This window comes from Tinamus guttatus, unplaced genomic scaffold, assembly GCF_059628265.1.
Source record: "Tinamus guttatus ecotype Peru unplaced genomic scaffold, ASM5962826v1 Tinamus_guttatus_pri_ptg000646l, whole genome shotgun sequence".
Classification (NCBI taxonomy): Eukaryota; Metazoa; Chordata; class Aves; order Tinamiformes; family Tinamidae; genus Tinamus; species Tinamus guttatus.
This window is the reverse complement of record NW_028289180.1, coordinates 307,208-320,601: the sequence shown is the minus strand read 5'-3', so window position 1 is coordinate 320,601 and position 13,394 is coordinate 307,208.

The window sequence follows — 13,394 nt, the reverse complement described above, 5'->3', positions numbered from 1 at the left end:
TGATCAGGTTCCAGTGGCTGCGAAATAAAGCCAAAGTGACAGATCGCTTCTGAAAAATCAGAGGAAAGACAGGCAAAAATGTAAACAGTGGTCAATCCACTGTGCTATGTTCAGACTGTATGTTTCTTGGAGCAGAGACACTCTCCACCTTTTTTGCAGACTGCATTTTGAATATACTGCAAGAAATCAAAAGGATAGTCTCAGTTATGCATCAGTACTGTAAGGAGGCAAGTACTTCCAACAGGCCTTTGAATATAAGACTTCAGTGCTTGGCTATACACAGATCAGGAGCATACTCAGGTCTGTGTGTAAACAGGAGTCTACCTGTCACACCATGTTTAAGAGATAGCAGTGTCTTTTCACTGGCTGCATTAGCTTTTCAGGTAAGGGCATATCTGTTTCCTAAATCTCACTGGTGCATGTTGGTGTTTCTTATGGAAGAGCAAGGCAGCTTTCCCCTGGCTTGTGTTAAATGGCAAGAAGTAGTGAGAGGAACGTGCCTGTTCAGACAGTAATGTATAGCTGCTTATTTGAACAACACCTGGAGAAAATGGATGAGTTGGATCAGAGAGATGAGTAAAGGCCTTTCCAAAAGCATCAGATACTATTTTCCTTTACAAATATGGGAGAAGGCAGTCATTTACTTGCCCCAATTTGATTGGGCCAAAGGCTGTGAGGAAGAGAAGCTGGCAGAAGATCTTTGCTTCCAAGACTATCCTCAGAGAAATGCCTCTTGTTCTCCAGGGAAAGTTAGGCAGCAACAGCTGCCTGGCCTGGAGGGCTACTGAAGCCTTGCCCCATCTTCATCCTCCCAGAGACACATATACATGTACATTTTAATCCAGAAATACTTGGTTTCATGATTATGCAGGACTCAGGCAGAGATGTGGGTTCTTGTCTCTACAAGTATACTACTGATGTTAACATTGCCTATTTTCCAAAGTTAAAAATTTCAATAAAAAGCCATATCCTGGCTTCTAGCCCACACTTCTTTCTTACCCCAACACTAGACTCAGGTATATTACTTAAATGTAGGACAGAAATTAACTTTAGGCTGTAAATGGCCCATTCTTCCTTTTTAGACTCACAAATTTAACATTATGAGTCAGATGAATTCATAATGAAGCAGGTAAATAAACTCATGAAATCATACCCATAAACAGTAACATTTCCAAAAAATATAGTTTGGCATCCAAGGCATCAGCACACTTATGAAAATGGCAAATGTGTTATTCCTTAAAGCAAAGGGGACCTCCTAAAGGAAACTGGCAAACACTTCTTTCAATTTATAAACTTTAAATCGGGAAAATAAACCTTTTCTCTTTGTAATAAGGTGCAAATGTCACTCTGCCAAATTCTATGGAAGTTTGGAAATGCCATGCATAAAAGGTAGGCATAGGGATTAACACTACTATTTAACTAACCTGCAGCCCAGGATTTTGTTTTGTACTGTGTGTGTACTGTGTGTACTTTCAAAGTTGTTAAATTACACCCTGCTATACTAAAAAGAGATTCATATTTACAAAAGCAAAAAAATACATTGCTTAACTGTTTTTTTTCAGTAACCTCAGATCTAGTAATTCCAGGAAATTTCTGATTGTGTCAGTATGTTGTCTTTGTCCCTCATTGCAATCACAGAAAGCCATTCAGTTCCTCTGTGCTTAAAATACTTTTACCAGTAAAACTATTTCATTATAAAGGTTTTTTGTTGTTGTTTACAAATATAATTACTCAGTGCTGGTGTCACTTATTTTACTTCCCCATGGGAGTGACTATACCAGAAATAGTGACTTTTAAACTACACTAGACTTCTAAAAACATTTTCTTGTAGTGTATTATCACAAAGCCCAGTGTGATCCGCTTGAGAATGAATCAGAGGAAGAAAAATAAAGCAAGCAAACTTGATTTATGCACAAACCCTTTTCATAAAAATTTGAAAGTTGTCCTGATTGTATATTCAAGTAAAAATTAGGACTAATTCAGCTGAAAATGCCATTTCCCACAAAGCCACAGCTTGAATGAGACATATAAGCCTTGCAATATGTCTAGCAGTCAAGTGGATATCTGATCATGGGGAAATTCCCTAAGATGTGAAAGTTATTAATTGGTTACAGAAACAATGCACCTGGGTAGTCAGGCATGTTGTGGGGCAAATCCAAACATGATTTAAGCAAATGATGTCTATTTAAAAACCCTGTATTGCCTTTGTATTCAAGGGACAGTATGAAATACATACATAGCTTAGCTCACTGCATGTTAAGGCCTAAATCCACCCCACCACTGCAGTGCTTAGTATCCCTGCTTCCATATTTTCTGTCTTTTGCCCCTGCAGCAGAACCCCCAGCACTTAAGTTTCCTATGTATGTTTCCTATGTCCCCAGGATTTGATAGGGGATCTGAATTTGAGTCTCACCTCAGCAGAAAGTAATCCAAGCTCCTCACTTTCAGAAGACTGCCCTACCTATCAGGTGGTAGGAAATAAAACATTAAAGATCAGCTTGGGTAAAGAGAGAGGAAATGCATTGTCAAGTCAGATTCAGCACTCAAAAAAGGAGGAAAAACACTTTTTGCCGTGAATATTTATTGAATACTTTACGCACTCCTCACCTAGTACGAAAGCATACTATGCGGAAGAAAGGAGAATGCAGCCTTACCATGTATCCCTGTTGCCCTTAAGAGGAAAGGAGCCTAGGTGAGGCTCCTAGGCACCATGCTCAAGTTTGCCTGTCACTTTTGCTGCCCACAGGGCCCTAGTTGTTCTCTACAAAGTGGAGCAGCTGCAGCAGGAACCACGTGGAACTGCTTCGCGTGTGGGATCTCCTGTGGCAACCTAAATACTCTGACACTGTCTGTCCGTTCTTCAAAGTTCAACCTAAATACTCTGTTTCTAAGTCACACTGTCTGTCTGTTCTTCAAAGTTCTTTCCGTTAACCCAAACCTTATAACGTACAGGAAAGCTCTAGTATGTAAGGTAGAATCTTGACTGCTTCCCAGGCAATGAGGTCTAACCTCAAACTTCTGACATCTTGGGAAAATGTTTTACCTGGCAAAAGGACTGCTCAATAGCACGGAACAGTTGCTCCTGCTACTATTATACTGTAGGGAGATGGCTGTACATATTTTTCCAGTGTAAATACTGGGATTTGGAACCTCCTCAGTGAATGGGACTTTTTTTTGACACCTAACAGGGACTGAGAACAGGGAAAGAGAACTGAATGGCAGAAAGTTGTCTGTGGATTTCTATCACGGAAATTTCTGCAACTTAAAATGGCTGGTTTCTATCAAAGGAATGTATGAGATGGGTCAGACTCCATTTGCATGCCAGTTATGAGACATAGAAGTAAGCCTGTTGTTATGGCATAGCCATGAAGAATTATACAGTATTATTTTTTTTTCAGAAACTGATTGAGATGGCATAGTTCAGCCTGAAGTACAGTGTTATTCAAGTTCATGCTACAGCCTGTAGTGGTGTATCAAAGGAGCTTTCAGCAGTTCCTAGGAGGGAAAAAAAAAGACTCAGTGATGGAGTAACTTTGAGGGTGAATTTGGAAAGTTATCTGCTTTGAGATTCCTGTGTTTGTCTTTTTTTTTTTTTTTTTTCCTGAACTACGGGAGGCACTGTTGTATGAAGAGTGGAGCTGAGGCAGGGAGAGGTATATGGAGTGACACAGTTGCTCAGCTGTGTACATTCGAACTTAGCAACCTGAAAAAGTTAGCCAAGGGATGAAGCTGCCCTGAGAGCCTCCCTATCCATCACTCACACTGTGATGGTGTCATCTGGGACAGGCAAAAGAGCTCCTGGAAACTGAGCATGCCTTGAGGATATAAGATGGGCAGCTGGCCCTACCAACATCTGGATTTTTCTTGGTCTGTGAGTGTAATTTGGAGAGAGTGAAGCATCTGTTTATCTCAGCAGCCAGTCATAGCTGGGGCTGGAGTATTGGCAGACACTGCTGATTAAGGTTCCCCATGCATTGTGGTGTTTTCCCTTTCTTTCTGCTGTGTGGTATTGAGAGATGATTCACTTTCAAAATGCTCAGGAGGTGTTAATTCAGATTGTTTTAGTTATTTGAATGGGGTTTTGAGCATGTGGGTTTGAAGGAAACACCTAGAAGTTAAGGTTGTTTTCTTTCTTTCTTATATTTTCCCTCATAACTCAGGCCTGTAGGACCACGTCCCTTGTCAGTGGAGCCACTAGCCCTGCCTGCCTTGCTGTCACCTCTGCTTTTCAGCTCACGTTTCCTTGGGGAGCAGCCCTCTCTTTACACTCTCCCACAATGACATACATTGTCAACTTGAATTTTAGGAACCACAGAGGTCATACGTGCTAAATGGTAGAAGCAAGGCCTGTGGGTGTTAGAGGGTTTCATTAGTCTCCAGGGCTAGTTGAGTATTGCAGCCTAGTATGCTTCTAAGATGGCAGCACTTTAAGGGTGAAGCAGAGGCAGAAGGACCCTTTTTGCAACTGCATACACAGGGAGGCCCCAGGAGGCCACACGAAAGCCCATAGGGCCCCCGTGGTCTAGTGTGCACGGAAGCCCCAAGAGGCTGCACCAAAGCCTGTAAGGTTATCCAGGCCCAGTGCTCACAGAGGCCTTGGGAGGCCGCACGAAAGCCCATAGGGCCCCCGCGGCCCAGTAGGCACCGAGGTGCTGGAAGGCTGTACAAAAGTCAGTAGGGACCCCCAGCCCTGTGCTCACAGAGGCCTCGGGAGGCCCCTTGAAAGCCCATAGGTCCCCCACCCCATGCGTATGGTGGTGCCAGAAAGCCACACAAAAGCCCATAGAGTCCCCTCCGGCCCGATGTGTAGGGAGGCCCCGGGAGGCTGCATGAAAGCCTGTAAGATGCCCTTGGCCCGGTGCACATGGAGGTCCCGTGAAGCTGCACGAAAGCCCACAGGGCCCCCCGGTCCAATGCGCATGCAGGCCCTGGGAGTCCACATGAAAGCCAGTAGGGACCTCCTTGCCCAGTGGGCACGGAGGCGCCGGCAGGCAGCATGAAAACTACTAGGGAACCCCGGCCCCATTCTCACGGATGCCCGGGAGGCTGCACAAAAGCCCATAGGGTTGCCCCTGGCCTAGTGCGCACGGAGGCCCCAGGAGGCCGCAAAAAAGGCCATAGGATGCCCCCGGCCCAGTGCTAACAGAGACCTCGTGAGACCGCACGAATGCCCATAGGGCCCCCTCCCGCCCCACCCCAGCCAAGTGCGTACAGATTCTCCGGAAGGCCACACAAAAGCCCTTAGAGGCCCCCTAGCCCAGTGCACACGGAGGTGCCGGGAGGCTGCATGAAAGCACATAGGGCCCCCAGTCTAATGAAAATGGAGGCCAGACGAAAGACCAGAGGGCCCCTCTGCCTAGTGCACACGGAGGCCCTGGGAGGCCATACAAAAACCTGTCGGCCCCTACTGGCTGAGTGTGCACGGATGCCCTGGGAGGCCGTACAAAAGCCTGTAGGGTCCCTGCCCCGGCCCTGTGTGTACAGAGGCAACGGGAGGCCTCATGAACCACTGTAGGCACACAGAGGACCACCTCCCCTGGCGCACAGAGGCCCCTGGAGGCTGTACGAAAACCCATAGGGACCTCCCTGCCCAGCGTGCATGGAGGCCTCACAAAAGCCAGTAGGGCCCCCCCAGCCAAATGCACACAGAGGCCGTGGGAGGCTATACGAAAGCCCATAGGGCTGCCCCAGTCTAGTGTACACCGAGGCCCCCGGAGGCCACACGAAGGCCCATAGGGCCCTCCGTTCCCCATTCGTATGTAAGCCGGGGCTTAGTGTGGAGCCTTGGTTCCTCCGTGCGGGGCAAGCGCAGGGCAGGAGGTGGCTCAGGGCTGTGGGATAGTCACTGCTGGCGCTGGGAAATAAAGGCCAAAGGGCTGGAGCGCAGCAGTCACCTGCCCACACCAGTGCTGCCCGGCACCACAGGCTGCTTTCGGACTGCCTGAAGGGGGCTCATGATCCAGGTCCCAAGCACGACTCGCTCCGAATCCCTTCCTGTCCCTCTCCAGCATACATGGGGTTACGAGGGGAGGGCTCGAACACCTTTGGGATGTGAGAAGAGTGACTGAAGGGGTGGTTTGGGGGTGTTCTTTTCCTCCCTTTCCCAAATCCTGCGTTTCTGGGGCTCCCACACGCGTTTAGGGATCTGCTTTGGGGGCTCAGAAAAGGGCGATACAGCCCTGTGTTTTTGGGTTGAAAGCCAGCAGTCAAGCCAGTGCGGCCTCCTGGTGTCTCTGTGTGCACTGGACCGAGGAAGTCCTGCGGGCTTTCATGCAGCCTCATGGATCTTCTGGGCACATGGGATCAGGCGGGGGGGGGGAGAGGGGGTGCGTATTAGGTTTTGTGTGGCCTCTTGGGGCCTCTGTACACAAAGGGCCTGAGATCCCAACTGGCTTTTGTTCAGCCTCCTGGGGTCTTTGTGCACAGCACGCCAGTGGGACCCTACGGGTTTTCGTGCGGCCTCCTCGGACCTCCACGCACACTTGGCCAGGGTGCCCTAGGGGATTTTGTGCCGCCTCCCAGGGCCACTGTGCACACTGGGCTGGGGGTGGCCCTACGAGATTTCGTGCGGACTCCCAGGACCTCCTTGCGCATGATGCTGCGGGGTGGGGGTGGGGCTCTACAGCCTTTGGTGAGGGCTCCCGGGGCCTCTGTGTTCTCGAGGATGCCGGGAACCCACAGGCTTTTCTGCTGCCTCCTGTGGCCTCTGTGTGCACTTAGTCGGGGGCGCTCAACGGGCATTTGTGCGGCCTCCCGGGTCCTCTGTGTGCACTGTGCAGGAGGGGCCTTACGGGCTTTCGTGCAGCCTGCCAGGGCCTCTGTGCATATTGGGTTGAGGGGCTCCTATGGGTTTTCCTGCGGACTCTTGGGGCTTCTGTGCACACTGGGCTGGGGAGGGGACCTACTGGATTTCGTGTGGCCTTCCAGAGGCCTCCGTATGCACTGGGCAAGGGTGTTTTATGGGCTTTTGTGCAGCCTCCTGGGGTCTCCGTGTGAACTAGAGTGGCGCTGCACTATGGGATTTCTTGTGGCCTCCCGGGGTCTCTGTGCACACTGGGCCAGATGGCCCTACTGGGTTTTTTTCAGCCTCCTGTGCCTTCGTGCGCACTGGACCGGGGGGCACCACAGACTTTTGTGCAGCCTCCAGGGACCTCTGTGCTCACTGCATGTGGGAAGCCCTACGAACTTTCATACAGCCTCCCAGGGCCTCCATGGGCACTGGGCAGGGGAACCCTCTGGGCTTTTGGGCAGCCTTTACCGGGCCTCCATGCAAATTGGGCCTGGGGAGACTTACAGGCTTTCATGCGTCCTCCTGAAGCCTCCGTGTGCACGGGGTCAGGGGAGTCCCACAGGCTTTCCTGCAGCCTGCCCAGGCCTCCGTGCTCTCTAGGCTGCTGAGGCCCTATGTGCTTTCATGTAGCCTCCCAAGGCCTCCATGCACACTGGGCTGGAGGTGGGGGGTGCTTATGGACATTCGTGCGGTCTCTAGGGGCCTCTGTGTGTCAGCCCATAGCCTGTGGTACGGGCTTTTGTTAGACCTCCCAAGTCTTCTGCGCACACTGGGCTGAGGGAATCCTACAGGCTTTCGTGTGGCCTCTTGAGCCGTCCGTGCACGCTGGGCAGGGGGGCTCTATGGGATTTCATGTGGCCTCCTGGGGCCTCTGTGTGCACTGGACCGAGGAAGCCCTAGGGGGTTACATGCGGCCTCCATGCACACTGGGCTGGGCAGACTCTACGGGCTTTTGTGCAGCCTCCCGCGTCCTCTGTGCAAAATGAGCCGGGGAGCCCTACAGGCTTTTTTTGCGGCCTCCCATGGCTTCCATGCACACTGGGCCAGTAGGGCCCTACAGAATTTCATGTGGCCTCCCAGGGCCACCGTATGCACTGGGCTGGGGAGCCCTACCAGCTTTTGTAGGCAGCGGGGATCCACGTACTTCCGTGTAGCCTCCCGGGTGCTCCATGCACACTGAGCTGGCACAGCCCTACGGGCTTTCATACAGCCTCCCAAGGCCTCTGTGTGCACGGGGCCAGGAGGGCCCTATGGGATTTCATGTGGCATCCCGGACCCTCTGTTCGCACTGGGATGTGGAGGGAGCGGGACCTATAGGCTTTCATGTGGTCTCCTGGAGCCTCTGTGCGCACTGGGCCGGGGAGTTCTCACAGGCTGCCATGTGGCCTCCCAGGGCTGCCATGCGCAGTGACCAGGGCAGGTCTACAGGTATTTGTGCGGTCTCCCAGGGCCTCTGTGCGCATTGGGCTGGGGGTGGGGGGGGCTATACGAGCTTTCTTCGGTCTCACAGGACCACCATGCACAGTTGCCAGGGTGACCCTATGGGATTTTGTGTGGCTACTTGGGGCCTCCGTATGCCCTTGGCTGGAGACACCCTATGGGCTTTCTTGCTGCCTCCCAGGGCCTCCGTGTGCGCTGGGCTGGAGAGGCGGTCTCCCTGGGCCTCTGTGCACACAGGTCCCTGGGGCTATATGGCCTTTCTGCGCTGCCCCAGAGTCTCCATACGCCCTGGCCGGGGGGCTTTATGGGCTTTCATGTAGCCTCCCGAGGGCTTCTGTGCACACAGGGCTGGGGAGCTAGCCTCCTGAGGCAGACACACCTATGTATAGGGTTTTTATTACTTTGGCACTTAATTACTTTACGTTATTTTAGTGTCTTTATGCCCTTAATGCCTTTAGGGTCCTGAGCTAGGCCTTTGGAATATACTGGTGATGTCAGCTTTTAAAGATTTTTCCCACAGAATATGAAAGTTCTGACTTGCGCTTTTAGCAGTAAAGGGTTATGCAACAGTTAGAAAATGCTTTCCCTTTTCATTGTTCATGTGTCTTTAAGTCACCTGTCTTGCAATATCAGGAGGTAGTTCTGAAACTAGATAGTCTGCTCTGTTTGTTCTGCAAATAACAGAAGCAGAGAACCTGTGGTACATTTATACTTTTATATCCATTTATACAGAGTTACTTCAGGCTCAAGTAGCACCTGTCAAATGTTGATACCAGAAACACTCTTTAAAACACTTTCAGTGACATTTAACATCACCAATATTCAAGGTGGGAATGTAGAATAAAGTCGTAAATGTCAGCTCATGGCAGCTCCTACTGCCATTGAGAGGGAAAGTCATTCCGACCTTATGTGAAAGGTATTTCAAAATATTCCATCTTAGTCCTCCACAGAGAATAGGAGGAAAACATTCAGACTTGTGAAAATGCAATAGCAAAAATCGTGCACAGACCAAATAGCTTGGTGGAATTATTGCATCTGGGATCACCATCTGCAAGCAGTAAACCACTTCTTTCATCAGCCTTCCCTCCCTCCCTCCCTCCTTCCTTCCTTCCTGCCTTTCTGCCTACCTGCCTTCCTCCCTCCCTCCCTCCCTCTAGACAGTCATGCCTGGCATGATCTGCTGTCACTGGTAGTAGGTAGTAGTAGGACTACTACTGGAGTATTCCTGCTTTGAGCAGAAGATTGGACTGCATGATCTCAGATGTCCCTTCCTTTCAGTTCTTCTATGGATCTATCGATAAATCTGAAATCTGCTCGCTAAAATAATTTCCAATATTCCGTTCTTTTCTTTAATCACTTACTTTTCTTGTAACATACAAACACGGTCTGACTTGTAAAATTCTCCCATAGAGGCTGTCACTGGTTTGTGGCTAGAATCACTGGTCTTTATCTTTGGAAATAATTCGTTTCTCCATTTCTCCGACAGATGAAACCCTGGAATTTAATTGTCAAGCACTGAACACTAAGCAAGAAAGGGTGAATGAACTAAACTTCTTCCTAGAAGAGGTTTCCTACGAAAACTGGTGCATTTTTTTGTTTCTCAGATCATGATGGAAAAAGCAGAGAACAGTTTACAGATTACAGGGCAATAACACGGGACAATTATTGTCCTTCATTTGCTCTTATTTTCTGAAAAACAGGACTTTATATTATGATCCATAGAATTTGTCATAAATTATCTTTGATGCAGAAGCAGATGTCATCTTTTTCTAAATTTTTCATCTATGGACATAGAATTGTGAGGAGAGAGTAATAATGCCCTAGTATCTCGTTGAGTGTCACCAGTGATAGGATAAGAGGCAACAGGCACAAAATGAAACACAAGAATTTCCATCTGAATATGAGGGAAAACTTCTTTACTGTGAGAGTGACAGCAGCGCACTGGAACATGTTGCCCAGAGAGGTTGTGGAGTCTCCTTCTCTGGTGACATTCAAAATTTGCTAGATGCAAAGTTTGATCCAGGATGTTGGACTAGATGATCGCTAGATGTCCCTTTTAACTCAACCATTCTGTGATTCTATAATTTATTAGCAATTGTGGTTGATATCTAATACACAGTAAGGATTCAAGCTTGCTCCTTTGTTACTAGCTGGGTCTGTTAAGAGTGCAGAATGCATGATAATAGGACTTTATGGAAATTCAGCTATATCAGGATTGCTCCTGTTAAGAGTCTGATTTGCATTTTTTTTCTGCGTTGGTTACTTGAATGCATGATAGCATATGAAGAACCTAACTAGGCTAGAAAAGTAATCACAGTAAATGTTTTTAAGAGACAATGTAAATATAAAATCCAGAGAACTATCATTATGAAACAAGAACATGTTGTATGGATCAGGTTTTGCAGGCGTAAGACTAGAGACAATTCTCTGTACCTACATGAGTTTTATCATAACACCTACAGCAAGAACTATTTTCCCACTGTCCAAAATAGCTCATTCCAGTTATATGAAAATATGGTTCCTTCTCCAAAGTTTAGTTTTCTCTAAAGATTTATTTTTTTTTAAAGAAACATCATAGTCTTCTATTTCCTTCTGAAAACACAAAAATTAGCCCATAATATTTATTCTTAGATGTAAGGAAACAAACAAGACATTCCATATATTTTGTTTTTATTTTCAGCAAAATAAATCTCTTTTCAAGCAGCTAGATCAAAGTATTAATCCATAACACATTACCTTAAACTCAGAAGTTGCTTCAGTGGCTTCAATTTGAGATCAATAATTTCAATGAGGGGAAGAATGTCTATCTTGAAATTATTGCAATATCATTGGGAGCGACAGGAAAGAAATCTCACAACAGCAGAGAAGATGCAGATTGTTTCTGAATCATCTTAGGATATAGCAACATCACAGAATGCTTCACGCTGCTACAAATCCTGAGGCAATCCATACCTGCAGCACAGTAGCTGAACTGCTTTTCTTTTATGTGACTGCAGTGATTGCTGTTTTCCAGTCTGAAACAGATCTTCTTGAATGAGGTCAAGTGTTTCCTGGTGCATCTTATAACTTTGTCATCTGAGGTTCACATGTGTAGAGCAAGTATCCTTGGTATATGCTATAAAGTAGCAGGTATTCTACATTTACATAGAACAATTCATATTTCCAGCACCTGACACACCCACTCTATCTGCTGATTTTTCTGACCCCAAGTTTTCTTTTATAGTTGCTAATCTTCCAAATAAAATAAATTATGTTAAAGACGGACTGCACTGCTCATCATCAACAAAAAATGTTAGGCAAAGCAGACTGGGGAAGTGTCTATTAGTGGTAAAAGATTCTACCCTCTTTTGGGTCTTTTCCAGGATTTTTTTAATGCACAGGTCACTTCAGCAAGCTGGAAGCCAAATACAAGAGCAATTGGTCAGTTCTGAAATAGAACAGAATTACTGTACATTGATTATTAAGTCAACATGAACAAAGATGACCAACACTTTTCCATCAGATTTATATTATGCAACATATAAATAAGTAAAAAAAGAAGTAAATAAATTATACAAATTCTGTGAAAATACATTCTATGCAAGGAATTTGAAAGCTGAGTATTACCGAATGTAATTTAAAAATACCTGATACATTAAAAAAAAAGTGTAAGGCAGATCTAAAAGGCCTGGTAATGTTAAATGTGTTCTGTTCTGCCTTCTGCAATATCAACATGTTTGTTATTCTAAGATTTATTATTGCTTACAGCATGGAAAAAGAACACAAATGTATTCTCAGGACCAGGCCTTACACAGCTTATACTTCCAAATTATTGTTATTATTATTATTACTACTGGTCTCTTGTGTAGAAATGGACATATGCAGTTTCATCTTAGCTGTATTTCTGTTGATATTCAAGGCAGTGGAAATACTGCTATTGTGGGAGGAGTCATCAGTTTTCTGCTTCCTACTGTTTCCCATTCATAAAGAAAGAAAATGCAAATCACAGTTCTGGTATATGTATCAAGTCACATTTTTCTCTTCTGCAGAGACCATCAGTGCCAAACGCTTAATGTGGTGGTTACAATACTTAACTCACACAGAGCCAAACGTTTAATGCGGTGGTTACAATACTTAATTCACACAGATCAAGCAATACTTTAAATTCAACAGAATGTGTCAACTCAGAAATTTATAGCTGAGCTCAAGAGAGACAGTCTTCTGTCAGTTTTCCATCGAAGCATAATTATCTATTCAAGTAAGAGAAAAAAAGGACATTTAATAAACTCATGTAATTTAAACATTGTGATTTTGATTATAATATCCAGTCTCCTGAAAGAGAGGAGAGGCAGATGTTTGCAGTGACATTTCAGTACAGTTAGAAATCCACAGGATTCAGGTTCTTCATTGTCTGGTTTTGCTTATCATGATGTATTTGTCTTAAAGTCCAGTGTCAGTAATAATAGTGTCAAGTCTTCAAAAATGAAATTTCTGTCACTAGTCCTGTTGGAAAAGGAAATGTCAAGACCATGTGTTTCTTTTTACTTGCTTCTGCTACTGGCATGAAATTCCAAGGTCCTGAAAATATGAAAAATCCTGAAATAGCAGTCCATTTCTCTGACTTCTTTTTTTTTTTAATGATGCCCTCAGCCAATGATAAAATGAGAGACTGAAACAGCATCAGATCTAGAGGCAGTTTCTCAGATGGCTTAATCACTATGCCTCAGGAGTGCATTGAATTGTTTTGGGGTTTGAGAGAGAGTCTACCAGTTTCTAAACTGCTCTTTTTCATTTATCCAGCATTTGTTCTCCATTTCATTCCCTGTTATGTTATTGCTCACTATACAACCTTGATGCCTCAAGTAGTAAGTTAGAGTTACCATTCCACAGAAAATAGTGAACTGGAGCTCACTGGGAAGACTAATAAAGGCCATACCAGTAAAAGTCACCTAACCAGGTCATATATCTTCTCATTAGGAAAAGGTTCCTGCTTTAGAACCTTTAAGATCATCCTAGAAATAGCAATCAATCACTTTTATAAAAAAAGATATGCAGTCACATGGGAAAACAAAAACTAAAATAAAACAGAAAAAAAAAACCAAAACAGTCCTGCTAAGACAACAATGTAGACAGTGCAGCTAATAGATTTTGCCTTTTTTCAGGGGGCAACATCTAGCAGGCCCTG